Source organism: Odocoileus virginianus, chromosome 7, assembly GCF_023699985.2.
Source record: "Odocoileus virginianus isolate 20LAN1187 ecotype Illinois chromosome 7, Ovbor_1.2, whole genome shotgun sequence".
In the NCBI taxonomy this organism is placed as follows: Eukaryota; Metazoa; Chordata; class Mammalia; order Artiodactyla; family Cervidae; genus Odocoileus; species Odocoileus virginianus.
In genome coordinates, this window is record NC_069680.1 from 74,722,681 (window position 1) to 74,737,272 (window position 14,592).

The window sequence follows — 14,592 nt, forward strand, 5'->3', positions numbered from 1 at the left end:
GGCCTCGGTGGGAAGAGGCCTAGCCGCCTCTTGGGGGCGCTAAGAGTCTGGTCCCAAGACCATGGGCGGTCTGGCGGTGGGCCCAGGGTGGGTGAGTCATGGGTGTCCTTCCTTTCCGCCCGCGCGCTCTAGGGCGGGGCGGCCATCCTGCCACCGCTGCGCCTGTCTTCGGATGGCCGGGAGAAGCACCGTTAGGAGGTCGGGCTAAGAGCTTGTCTTTATCCGCTGGGACTGAGACGAACTTTGGTCTTTGGAGTTGGAGTTTTGAAGTGTCTTGCAAGAAATGGAAAGGAGAAGGCTTGGGAGCTGGGACTCCCTTGTCTATTGGCTTTTACTGCTTTTAAGTTTTTAATTTTGTCCCATTCAACCACTGCGTGATGTTGAGAGTTATGTGAATCATTGTTGTTGTATCTTTCTGAAATTTACTGTTTCCGCATTGCAGAGATATGTTCTCGAAATAGTTAAAAAACAACACTATAGAACTGCAATAATACTCCAGGATATTCTCTTCTCAGTAATAAATGTACTAATAGTCCAGAATAGAATTTATAAAGGTTAAAAGACATGAGGGTTTAATTATATACTTACACATACTTGATGAGAAATGCTAGTTATACACTTCTATGGGTACAGTTAGATGCTTGTAAAAGTCTGATGACTCAGTTTTTAAGACAAGCTGTCAAAGGCCACATTACCAACTTAAGTGGTTCCAGTGTACAGTTGGTGATTTAAAAATGGTACTTTTTTGACCTGCAGAACGACTTTGCCTCCTGACATTCACTTTATTCATCTGTTAATTAGCATATGGAAGAGAATGTTTTAATTCTTAGTTTTCTGTGAAGTATAAGGTGACAACCTAGATCAATTAAATTTCTTTCATCTATTCAGTATACTGTCAAAACAAAAAAAAAAAGGTGGAGCTTATGTTTTATCTTATTTGCTAGATAGTTAATAGTGATTTACATTTGTATTGTGTTTTCAGTGGTAACTGTTCTCTGGGCTGAATCCTGAATTTGTCTTGTTGGTCAAAGGATTAAGGTATCAAATTTCCTTTTCACTTGAGAGTGTTATTATATATTGCAAAAACTGCAACAACCACAAACCTTAAAAAGTATCAGAATAAAATGATTAGAATCAGTAAACATGGAAATTCAGATTAAATTCTTGGGTATGGTTTGAAGAAAGTGTTTTAAAAGCTTAGTTTTATTGCACTTCTTTATCTCCTTCTTGATAATGACAGCCTTCAGAAAAATTAATGTTTAACTTTTCTTCTTCCAAGTTTTGTTCACCTGAATTCAAGAAGTTACTAATAGAGAAGCAATGGAAGGAGTGAGTAAATTTTAATTGAGAGTCTGTTGTGTGTCGATGTCTTATGAAATATCTCCAAAAAAACCTCCTAGATTTTTAAATTTTTAGAATCTTTGTTATGTTTTAAAATTGTGTACAAGTTGTTAAAAAAAGTCAAACAGTAAAGATAGATTTTTAAAAAGAGAGTGAAATCAAACACTACTGCTCTCCTCACTTTCCCATTTAGTAAGTAGTTAGAATGCTTCTTTTCATACTGAAGTAGGTATTATAATTCCTGATTTTAACAGGAGGGTGAACTGAGGCTTGCAGAGACCAAGTAAATAGTTGATCATCTAGATGATAAATAGCAGACTAAAATTCAAACTGTATATCTGACTTCAAGTTATGCCATTTCTAGTATTCCAAGAAATATTTTAATTATGTGTTGTATTTAGTTTAAAATTATTTACTGCGATGTAAATCTGGTAAGTTTCAGCTTTACACTGATGATTGCCTTTATAAAATATACAGATATTTTGCAAATTAAGTTTTAATTATTGATAATAATTTTCAGTTCAAAGGATGGCTCGAATTTAACTTGAAAGGAATTTTGGTCATTTGATAACATTCAATAAAGACAATTCATTTTCTGCTTTTAAGGTTTATGCATTTTCCTTAGCGGTTTCAAAAGTCCAGGTCTTTTCTCTTTGATTTGTAGCATGCTTTTGTGCTTTCAAGTGCTTTAAAAAATATTTTAGAAGAATTATTTTAGGATTTAGAAAGACATAGCATATAAATATAGGAACAACATGGTGGTTTTAAAAAATAATTTAATTAGAAAAGGCAATATATACTTTCTGTCTTAGATTTGTCTATTCTGGACTTTTTTTTAAAATGGAATCATGCAGTCATTATGTGGTCCTTTGTGACTGGCTTCTTTTACTTCGTGTATGTTTTAAAGATTCATACCTATTGTAGCATGTGTCAATATTTCATTTTTTTAATGGTTGAATAGTATTTGTTGTATGGCTATAGTCCTCTTTCATATATATTCAGTTCAGTTCAGTCGCTCAGTTGTGTTCAACTTTTTGTGACCCCATGCACTGCAGCACGCTAGGCCTCCCTGTCCATCACCAACTCGCGGAGTTTACTCAAACTCATGTCCATTGAGTCAGTGATGCCATCCAACCGTCTCATCCTCTGTTGTCCCCTTCTCCTGCCACCTTCAATCTTTCCCAGCATCAGGGTCTTTTCAAATGAGTCAGTTCTTCCCATCAGGTGGCCAAAGTATTGGAGTTTCAGCTTCAGCAGCAGTCCTTCCAGTGAATATTCAGGACTGATTTCCTTTGGGATTGACTGGTTTGATCTCCTGAAAGTCCAAGGGACTCTAAAGAGTCTTCTCCAGCACCATAGTTCAAAAGCATCAATTCTTCAGTGCTCAGCTTTCTTTATAGTCCAACTCACACATCCATACATGACTACTGGAAAAACCATAGCTTTGACTCGACAGACCTTTGTTGGCAAAGTAATGTGCCTGCTTTTTAATATGCTGTCTAGGTTGGTCATAACTTTTCTTTCAAGGAGTAAGCATCTTTTAATTTCGTGGCTGCAGTCACCATCTACAGTGATTTTGGAGCCCCCCAAAATAAAGTGTGCCACTGTTTCCACTTTCATATATATGTGTGTCTATATGTATCTTCTTAAAAATTTTATTTGGCTGTGCCAGGTCTCGGTTATGGCACACGGGATCTTTGATTTTTGTTGCACCATGTGGAATCCTTTAGTTTTGGCATACAGGATCTTTAGTTGCAGCATGTAGGATCTAGTTCCCTGACCAAGGATCGAACCCTGGTCCCCTGCCTTGGTAGTACAGAGTCTTAGCCATTGGACCATTAGAAAAGTTTTATGACCCTCTTTTTTTATCTATTAATCTTTGACAGATGTTTGGTTATTTTCACTTTTTGGCTATCCTAACACTACTATAAATGTTCTTGTAGATGCTTTTGTTTGGACAGATACTTTCAGTTCTGTTGGGTACACACCTGTTAGAGTGGAATTGTTGAATTATATGGTAACTCTCTGTGTAACCTTTTGGGAAGCTGCCCAGCTGTTCTTCACAGCAGCTGGACCATTTTAATTCCTACCAGTGGAGGATTCCAACTTCTTTGTATTCTCCCAAACACCTGTTATTATCTGTTATGAAGGGATAACTCATTTTGATTTTGATGTGCATTTCCTTGATGGCTAATGATGTTGAGCATCTTTTTATGTACTTATTGGCAGTTTATATATATATATGTATGTATTTTATATATTAATTAATTTTAATTGGAGGATAATTACTTTACAATATTGTGATGGTTTTGCCATACATCAATATGAATTGGCCATCGGTATACATGTGTTCTCCCCCCACCCTGAACCCCACCTCCCTCCCTACCCTGTCCCTCTGGGGTGTCCCAGAGCACTTGGTTTGGGTGCCCTGCTTCATGCATAGAACTTGCACTGGTCATCTATTTCACATATGGTAACGTACATGTTTCAGTGCTACTCTCTCAAATCGTCCCACCCTCGCCTTCTCCCACTGAGTCCAAAAGTCTGTTCTTTACATCTGTGTCTCCTTTGCTGCCCTGCAAGTAGGATGGTTGGTACTGTCTTTCTAAATTCCATAAATATACATTAATAGTCAGTATTTGTCTTTCTGACTTACTTCACTGTGTATAATAGGCTGCAGGTTCATCTACTTCATTAGAAGTGACTCAAATGCGTCTCTTTTTACAGCTGAGTAATATTCCGTTGCTTACTTATCCATTCATCTATCAATGGACATCTAGGTTGCTTTCATGTCCTAGCTATTGTAAATAGTGCTGCAATGAACATTGCGGTACATATGTCTATTTCAGTTCTGATTTCCTTGGGGTGTATACCCTGCAGTGAGATTGCTGGGTCATGTGGCAGTTCTGACAATTTGTATGTATTTTTAAAGAGAGATGTATAGTCCCATCCTTTTTCCACTTTTCAATTGGATTGTCTTTTTATTGTTGACTTATAGGAGTTTTGGGTTTTTTTAAATTTATTTTTGGCTCTGCTGGGTCTTGGTTGTTGCACAAGCTTTTCTCTGGTGGTGGCAAGTGGGGGGCCGCGCTCTGGCTGTGCTGTGCGGGCTTGTTACAGTGGCCTCTCTTGTTGCAGAGATTGTGCTGTAGGGTGTGTGGGCTTCGGTAATTGTGGCACATGAGCTCGGTAGTTGCAACTCGAGGGCTACAGAGTGCTGACTCATTAGTTGTGGTACACGGACTTAGTTGCTCTGCAGCATGTGGGATCTTCCTGGATATAGAACCCATATCTTTTGTGCTGACAGGTGAATTCTTTACTATTGAGCCACCAAGGAAGCCCCTTTGTAAGAGTTATTTATATATTTTTGTTTTGTATTGTTTTTCGTGTGAGAGTTCTTATATATTTTAGATACAAATCCTTTATCACATATATGATTTGAAAGTGTTTACTTCTGTTCTGTGGCTTTTCTTTTCACTTTGTTGATGCTGTCCTTTGAAGGACATAAAGTTTTTAAGTTTGATGAAGTCCAGCTTACAAATGTCGTATTTTGTGGCTTGTGCTTTTGATGTCATGTCTAACAAACGATTGTCTAATCAAAACTCAGGAAGATTTGCACCCATGTTCTAAAAGTTTTATACTTTTAGTTTTTACATTTTGAGTTGATTTTTGTACAAAAAGTGAGGAAGGAATCCAGTTTCATTTTTTGCATATGAATAACAAATTGTCCCAGCACTATTTGTTCAACAAAAGACTATTTTTTTTTTCCATTGAATTGTCTTTGAATTCTATTGAAATCAATTGACCTAAATGTCAGGATTTCTTTCTTTCTTTTTTTTTTAAAATTCATTAAATTTTAAAGAAGGTTATTTATTTAAGAACTTTCGGTAGACAAATTTTCAAACATTAACAAAGAAGAAAAAAATAGTATGATGTACTCCCCCATGCACTCATCTCCTAGCATCAACAATTAACAACACATGTTTTATCTATTCACTCACTCATTCTCCGTCCCCTCAGTTGGACTATTTTAAACCAAATCCCAGTATATCATTTATTATATATTCATCAGCATATATGTCTATAAGATAAGGTCTCTTGATATATATAATAATCACAGTTTATTATCTTATTTGCAACAAAACATAATTCTTTGGCACTATCAGATAGTCAGTGTTCAAATCTTCCCTATTTCTTAAGAGAACACGGATACTTACGAAAAAGTGGAAGTGTTAGTTGTTCAGTGGTGTCCGAGTCTTTGCGACCCCATGCACTGTAGCCCAGCAGGCTCCTCTGTCCATGGGGTTTCCCGAGCAAGAATACTAGAGTGGGTAGCCGTTCCCTTCCTCACAGGAATCTTCCCATCCCAGGAGTCAAACCTGGGTCTCCTGCATTTCAGGCAGATTCTTTACCATCTAAGACACCAGGGAAGCCCATATTCAATTTAAAATCAGTTGCCTTGATAATATGTAAATTATATTCTTTCTCAGCTTAATTGAAACTAGTTACGTACAAAAGGTGTGTGTGTGTGTGTGTGTGTGTGTGTGTGCGCGCGCGCGCGTGCGCGCATATGATGGATGTCTAAATAAAAAGGTTGGTCTAGGTTGATAAAGTCTCTTGATATATATAATAACCACAATTTTATTATCACATTTGCAGCAAAGCATAATTCCTTGGCATTATTGAATACTCAGTGTCCAAATTTTCCCTATTTCTCCAGAGAACATGGATACTTATATTCAATTTAAATTTTATTTTCTTGATAACATGTAAATCATATTTTCTCTCTAGTTTAATTAAAACTAGTTACATACAAAAGCTTGCTTTAGATGTGTGTGTGTGTGTGTGTGTGTGTGTATGTGATGGACATCTAAATAAAGAGGTTGATCTAGGTTGAAATGGTATGAAGTGGGAAGAGCAATGCATTCTGAGAGAAAGTGTGTTAGTCACTCAGTAGTATCCGACTCTTTGTGACCCCATGGACTGGAGCCCATCAGGCTCCTCTCTTCATGGAATTCTCCAGGCAAGAATATTGGAGTGGGTTGCCATTTCCTTCTCCACGAATTTATTTCTTTCTTCATCCTTTAGTTCTTTTCCACTCACCCATATGTCTTATCTTAATGCCGGTTCCACATGGTCTTGGTTACTGCAGCTTTGTAGTAAGTTTTGAAATCAGGAAGTGTGATTTTGTTAACTTTGTTCTTTTTCAAGATTGTTTGGTTCTTCTTAGTCACTTGAATTTTCAAATGAATTTTAGGATCAGGTGGTCTATTTCTGCAAAGAAGCCAGATAGAATTTTGACTGGCTTTATGCTGAATCTGTAGATCAACTTGGAGAGTGGTGCCATTTTAACAGTATTATATCTTCATGAATCAGAAGTCTTTTAATTTATTTGAGTCTTTTGACATTTCTCTCAGTCATGTTTTGTCTTATCAGACTAAGTTTTGTGCTTCTTTTCTTAAATTTATTAATACATATTTTTACTCTTTTTGATGCTATTATAACTGGAATTGTTTTCTTAACTCCATTTTCAGATTAACCATTGCAAGTATACAGAAATATAGTTGAATATTATATATTGACCTTTTAAAAAAAATACTTATTTATTTATTTATTTGGCTGCCCTGGATCTTAGTTACAGCATGCAGGGTCTTTAGTTTCAGCATGTGAGGTCTAATTCCTGACCAGGAATCCAACTCGGGTCCCTGGCATTAGGAGTGCTGAGTCTTAGGCACTGGACCACCAGGAAAGTCCCTATATTGATCTTTTATCAATTTAGGTCTCATTTATTGACTGAACTCGATTTATTAGTTCTGATAATTATTTTAGTGAATTCATTAGGATTTTCTGTGTACAAGATCATGTCATCTATAGATAGAGATAGGTTTAGTTCTTCCTTTCCAATCTGGGTGTCTTTTACTTTATTGCCTGATTGCCCCTTACTGTTTTTTGTTTTTTTAAATGTTGCATAGTATTTCATTGTATGAATGTGCCACATTATTTTTAGCTAGTCTCTCACTGTTGGTCTTGCAGGTTGTTTCTAGTTTCTTGAAGTTACAGCAGTGCTGCAGTGAATAACCTATTACATAGAATATCGGTTTTCAGACTCTTCATCTCAGGTCTGCTTTAGCGTCTTAAGTATGAGTAGTGAATTTGAACTGAGACAGAATTTAGTAGTCATCATAATTTTACTTACAGAGTTGTTTAGTTCATATCTGACAAAAAATCATTGTCCTATTTCGATATTAAAAGTGATATAATAAAACCAGATGACATAAAAAAATCAAATTTAATTTTTTATGAAGTTTGCTCAGCATTCAAATGTTCTTTTGATGAATTTGTAGGGGAGAAAGTGGTCTCCCCATCCTGTTCCTCCGCCATCTTAGCTCCTCCCCCAAATTTAATTTTTTAACAGGGCTTTTAAAACAAGGAATGGAAAATGTGTGTGTTTTTTTAATCAGGTCCCCATGTTGCTAAGTTTTATAGGTTTTAGTTCACAAGTGCTTGTTAGTACCTCATTATTCACCCAGATGAGTGTAGTGGAGAGAAGAGTATACCCCATAAAAAGGAAAGATCATTAGCATAGGTCTGAAGATAGGTCGAAATCAGATTGATTATATTCTTTGCAGCCAAAGATGGAGAAATACAAAGATACAGTCAGCAAAAACAAGACCAGGAGCTGACAGTGGCTCAGATCATGAACTCCTTATTGCAAAATCCAGACTGAAATTGAAGAAAGTAGGGAAAACCAATAGGCCATTCAAGTATGATCTAAATCAAATCCCTTATGATTATACAGTGGAAGTGACAAACAGATTCAAGGGATTAGATCTAATAGTGCCTGAAGAACTATGGATGGAGGTTCGTGACATTGTACAGGAGGCAGTTATCAAGACCATCCACAAGAAAAAGAAATGCAAAAGGCAAAATGGTTGTCTGAGGAGGCCTTACAAAATAGCTGAGGAAAGAAAAGATGCAAAAGGCAAAGGAGAAAAGAAAAGCTATACCCATTTGAATGCAGAGTTCCACAGAATAGCAAGGAGAGATAAGAAAGCCTTCCTCAGCGATCAATGCAAAGAAATAGAGGAAGGCAATAGAATGGGAAAGACTAGAGATCTCTTCAAGAAAATTAGAGATACCAAGGGGGACATTTCATGCACAGATGGGCACAATAAAGGACAGAAATGGAATGGACCTAACAGAAGCAGAAGATATTAAGAAAGGGGTCAAGAATACGTAGAAGAACTATAAAAAAATGATCTTCATGACCCAGATAACTGTGATCGCTGGCCTAGAGCCAGACATCTGGAATGCAAAGTCAAGTGGGCCTTAGGAAGCATCACTATGAACAAAGCTAGGAGGTCTTGGAATTCCAGTTGAGCTGTTTCAAATGCTGAAAGATGATGTTGCGAAAGTGTTGCACTCGATATGCCAGCAAATTTGGAAAACTCACCAGTGGCCACAGGACTGGAAAAGGTCTGTTTTCATTCCAATCCCAGAGAAAGGCAATGCCAAAAAATACTCAAACTACTGCACAATTGCACTCATCTCACACGCTAGTAAAGTAATGCTCAAAATTCTCCAAGCCAGGCTTCAACAGTACGTGAACCGTGAACTTCCAGATGTTCAAACTGAATTTAGAAAAGGCAGAGGAACCAGAGATCAAATTGCCAACATCTGTTGGATCATGGAAAAGCAAGAGAGCTCCAAAATAATATCTACTTCTGCTTTATTAACTATGTCAAAGCCTTTGACTGTGTCATCACAACAAACTGTGGAGAATTCTGAAAGAGATGGGAATACCAGACCACCTGACCTGCCTCCTGAGAAATCTGTATGCAGGTCAAGAAGCAACAGTTAGAACTGGTCATGGAACAACAGACTGGTTCCAAATTGGGAAAGGAGTACTTTCCCAAGGCTGTATATTGTCACCCTGCTTATTTAACTTATATGCAGAGTACATCATGAGAAATGCCAGGCCGAATGAAGCACAAGCTGGAATCAAGATTGCTGGGAGAAATGTCAATAACCTCAGATATGCAGACGATATCACCCTTATGGCAGAATGTGAAGAGGAACTAAAAAGCCTCTTGATGAAAGTGAAGGGGGAGGAGAGTGAAAAAGTTGGGCTTAATATTCAGAAAAGTAAGATCATGGCATCTGGTCCCATCACTTCATGGGAAATAGATGGGGAAACAGTGTAAACAGTGTCAGACTTTATTTTTGGGGGCTCCAAAATCACTGTGTATGGTGATTGCAGCCATGAAATTAAAAGACACTCCTTGGAAGGAAAGTTATGACCAACCTAGATAGCATATTTAAAAGCAGAGACATTACTTTGCCAAAAAAGGTCCGTCTATTCAAGGCTTTCGTTTTTCCAGTAGTCATGTATGGATGTGAAAGTTGGACGGTGAAGAAAGCTGAGTGCCGAAGAATTGATGCTTTTGAACTGTGGTGTTGGAGAAGACTCTTGAGAGTCCCTTGGACTGCAAGGAGATCAACCAGTCCATCCTAAAGGATATCAGTCCTGGGTGTCATTGGAAGGACTGATGTTGAATCTGAAGGTCCAATCCTTTGGCCACCTCATGCGAAGAGTTGACTCATTGGAAAAGACCCTAATGATGGGAAGGATTGGGGGCGGGAGGAAGAGGGGACCACAGAGGATGAGATGGCTGGATGGCCTCACTGACTGGATGGACATGGGTTTGGGTAGACTCTGGGAGTTGGTGATGGACAGGGAGGCCTGGCGTGCTGCAATTCATGGGGTCGCAAAGAGTCGCACATGACTGAGTAACTGAACTGAACTGAAAGAAGAAGTAGAGAGCCTCTTGATGAAAGTGAAAGAGGAGAGTGGAAAATTTGGCTTAAAACTCAACATTCAAAAAACAAAGGTCATGGCATCTGGTCCCATCACTTCATGGCAAATAGATGGGGAAACAATGGAAACAGTGAGAGACTTTATTTTCAGGGGCTCCAAAATCATTGTAGATGGCGACTGCAACCATGAAATTAAAAGATGCATGCTCCTTGGAAGAAAAGTTATAACCAACCTAGATAGCATATTAAAAAGCAGACACATTACTTTGCAAACAAAGGTCCATTTAGTCAAAGCTATGGTTTTTCCAGTAGTCATGTATGGATGTGAGAGTTGGACTATAAAGAAAGCTGAGTGCTGAAGAATGGATGCTTTTGAACTGTGGTGTTGGAGAAGACTCTTGAGAGTCCCTTGAACTGCAGGGAGATCCAACCAGTCCATCCGCAAGGAAATCAGTCCTGAATATTCAATGGAAGGATTGATGCTGAAGCTGAAACTCCAATACTTTGGCCACCTGATGGGAAGAACTGACTCATTGGAAAAGACCCTGATGCTGGGAAAGATTGAAGGTGGGAGGAGAAGGGGACGACAGAGGATAAGATGGTTGGATGGCATTACTGACTCGATGGACATGAGTTTGAGCAGTAAGCCCTGGGAGTTGGTGTTGGATGGGGAAACCTGGTGTGCTGCAGTCCATGGGGCCGCAGTTTGTCACACACAAGTCAGCAACTGCACTGGACTGGTTGGTAATTTTAGTGTATCTGGAATTGTTTTTCAAGTCTTTGTGCCATAGTTTTCAGAATAATTGTTTCTAATATTTACTTTTATGCTTCTGAGTGATATTCAGAAGAGAGTCATTTTTTTCTCCCCTAGTGTGTTTGTGTAATAAGCAGAAAAATAGTAAAAGAAAGTATATCAAAGAGAAGGACCTGAAATTTTCAGGATTTATAGTTTTTTTCTTTCTAAAAACCTTTTTCTCCCTTAATAAATGACATGTCAATTATATGTTTGGCTAGTTTGGCTAAGTTTTCATTTTATTGTGTCACTGAATAATATTCAGCAAAGATTTTATCATGTCTTGCTTAAGGATTCTTTCCCTGTTATGAGTAAACGTGAAATATCATAGTAGTATCTTTATCCCTTTTAGCATAGCATGCAAGAAACAATTTTTAAGAGGTATCTTAAAAATTAACTGTAAGCTAGGATTTTGAACTCACATGTACGTAATTCATCATGTCTCTGTCTCTTTTTTTAAATTGACCTTGTGTTTTTTTGTTTTGTTTTCTTTATAGGTAAAAAAGATAGTACATTCAACTATTTATTATTCAAGGTGCCTCACCATTCAGGTCCACTTATTTATCTATGTAGATGACATGTAAATGCAAATCTTTATTCTGTCTTTAGCATTTTCTTTCTAGAAATTTTAGATCAGTTTGGTTTCAGTATGAAATTGTTTTCAGTAGTAAGAAAGTGTAAGCTAAAAATTGCAATATCTCTCTGATGCTATTAAAAGCAGTCATAACTGAAAAATATACCAGAAGAGCAAAAATTACCTTCCCATTGACCATGATGAAGAGTTACAGAGGAAACATAGACTTTATTTTGAAGCATGTGAAAGTGTTAGTTGCTCAGTTGTGTCCGACTCTTTGTGACTCCATGAATGTATGTATATTATACTGAGTTTGCTCCTTAGTAAAAGGCAGAAAAGAAAAATGAATGAAGCAGTAGGGAGTAAGGTATCTGAGACACTGATAATGTAAACAGATAAGTTAAGCAGTCTCTGGAGAAGAACCAGGAACCACTTTCTTGACATAAGAGAAGCCATTTTGTGATCTATGTCTGGCTACAGTGCTTGCCCATGAAAGAAGTCTGGTAGTAATTATGACATTAAGGGAAGTGAGGGAATACAGGACAGAGGAAAGACAATCAAACAATAGTGCAGTGATAAAGCAAAGTCCTAGTTCCTCCACACGAGATGTACATATCTTTGAGTCCTGCAGGAACTAAGGCTCCCACCCAGGTAGAGGATGGAATGATGCTGACCCTCTTGACCTTAGTCAACCAAAGCTTGGACTCTGTTGATCTTTGCCCCAATTTCCTCCAATTTGTTGTTGTTTTGGCCACCCTGCTCAGCTCGTGGGATCTTAGTTCACCCGACCAGGGATTGAACCTATACCCTTGCAGTGAAAGCAAGGGGTTTTAGCCACTGGACCACCCTGAAATTCCTTGTCCCAGTGTTATGCCAAATTCTCCTCTACTCACACCCATTCACGAATATGCATATACCCTTAGCTTAAAACTTCCCCACTTTTTGAACTTCCCTGGTGGTCCAGTGGATAAGACTCCATGCTGCCAATGCAGGGGGCCTGGGTTTGATCTCTGGTCATAGAGATAGATGCCACGACTAAGAGTTATCACTATGCATCTAAAGATCAGCATACCTCACACAAGACCTGGTGCAGCCAAATAAATAAATTATTTCTTTCCCTGTGGCTCAGCTGGTAAAGAATTTGCCTGTAATGTGGGAGACCTGGGTTTGATGCCTGAATTCAGAAGATCCCTTGGAGAAGGGAAAGGCCACCCACTCCAGTATTCTGGCCTGGAGAATTCCATGGACTGTATAATCCTTGGGGTCACAAAGAGTTGGACACGACTGAGTGACTTTCACACAAATAAATTAGAGCAAAACAAAACCTCTCCACTTTTGCTGTTTGGGAAAAGACTGCTTTGGGAAAGATGCCTGGTGTCCTCCTTACTTGCTGCAAATAATGCATCCTTCTGTCTCCTGGTCTTTGGCTTGGTTGTGCCTATTTGAAATCATTTACCTCAGATTGGGGCTTGAACCCATGTGCTGAGACTCGAACCCAGCCAGAACTTAGTTTGAGACCTGAACCCATGAGGCCAGGACTGGAACGCAGCCAAAACCCAGTTTGAGACTCTAACCCACAATCTTTTTTTTTTTTTTTTCCATTTATTTTTATTAGTTGGAGGCTAATTACTTTACAATATTGTAGTGGGTTTTGTCATACATTGACATGAATCAGCCATGGAGTTACATGTATTCCCCATCCCGATCCCCCCTCCCACCTCCCTCTCCACCCGATTCCTCTGGGTCTTCCCAGTGCACCAGGCCCGAGCACTTGTCTCATGCATCGAACCTGGACTGGTGATCTGTTTCACCCTAGATAATATATATGTTTCGGTGCTGTTCTCTCAAAACATCCCACCCTCGCCTTCTCCCACAGAGTCCAAAAGTCTGTTCTATACATCTGTGTCTCTTTTTCTGTTTTGCATATAGGGTTGTCGTTACCATCTTTGTAAATTACATATATATGTATTAGTATACTGTATTGGTCTTTAACTTTCTGGCTTACTTCACTCTGTATAATGGGCTCCAGTTTCATCCATCTCATTAGAACTGATTTAAATGAATTCTTTTTAATGGCTGAGTAATATTCCATGGTGTATATGTACCACATCTTCCTTATCCATTCATCTGCTGATGGGAATCTAGATTGCTTCCATGTCCTGGCTATGATAAACAGGGCTGCGATGAACATTGGGGTGCACGTGTCTCTTTCAGATCTGGTTTCCTCGGTGTGTATGCCCAGAAGTGGTATTGCTGGGTCATATGGCAGTTCTATTTACAGTTTTTTAAGAAATCTCCACACTGTTCTCCATAGTGGCTGTACTAGTTTGCATTCCCACCAACAGTGTAAGAGGGTTCCCTTTTCTCCACACCCTCTCCAGCATTTATTGCTTGTAGACTTTTGGATAGCAGCCATCCTGACTGGCATGTAATGGTACCTCACTGTGGTTTTGATTTGCATTTCTCTGATAATGAGTGATGTTGAGCATCTTTTCATGTGTTTGTTAGCCATCTGTATGTCTTCTTTGGAGAATGTCTGTTTAGACCTTTGGCCCATTTTTTGACTGGGTCATTTATTTTTCTGGAATTGAGCTTGCAGGAGTTGCTTGTATATTTTTGAGATTAATCCTATGTCTGTTGCTTTGTTTGCTATTATTTTCTTCCAGTCTGAGGGCTGTCTTTTCACCTTGCTTATAGTTTCCTTTGTTGTGCAAAAGCTTTTAAGTTTCATTAGGTCCCATTTGTTTATTTTTGCTTTTATTTCCAATATTCTGGGATGTGGGTCATAGCGGATCCTGCTGTGATTCATGTTGGAGTGTGTTTTGCCTATATTCTCCTCTAGGAGTTTTATAGTTTCTGGCCTTATGTTTAGCTCTTTAATCCATTTTGAGTTTATTTTTGTGTATGGTGTTAGAAAGTGTTCTAGTTTCATTCTTTTACAAGTGGTTGACCAGTTTTCCCAGCACCGCTTGTTAAAGAGGTTGTCTTTTTTCCATTGTATATCCTTGCCTCCTTTGTCGAAGATTAGGTGTCCATAGGTTCGTGGATTTATCTCTGGGCTTTCTAT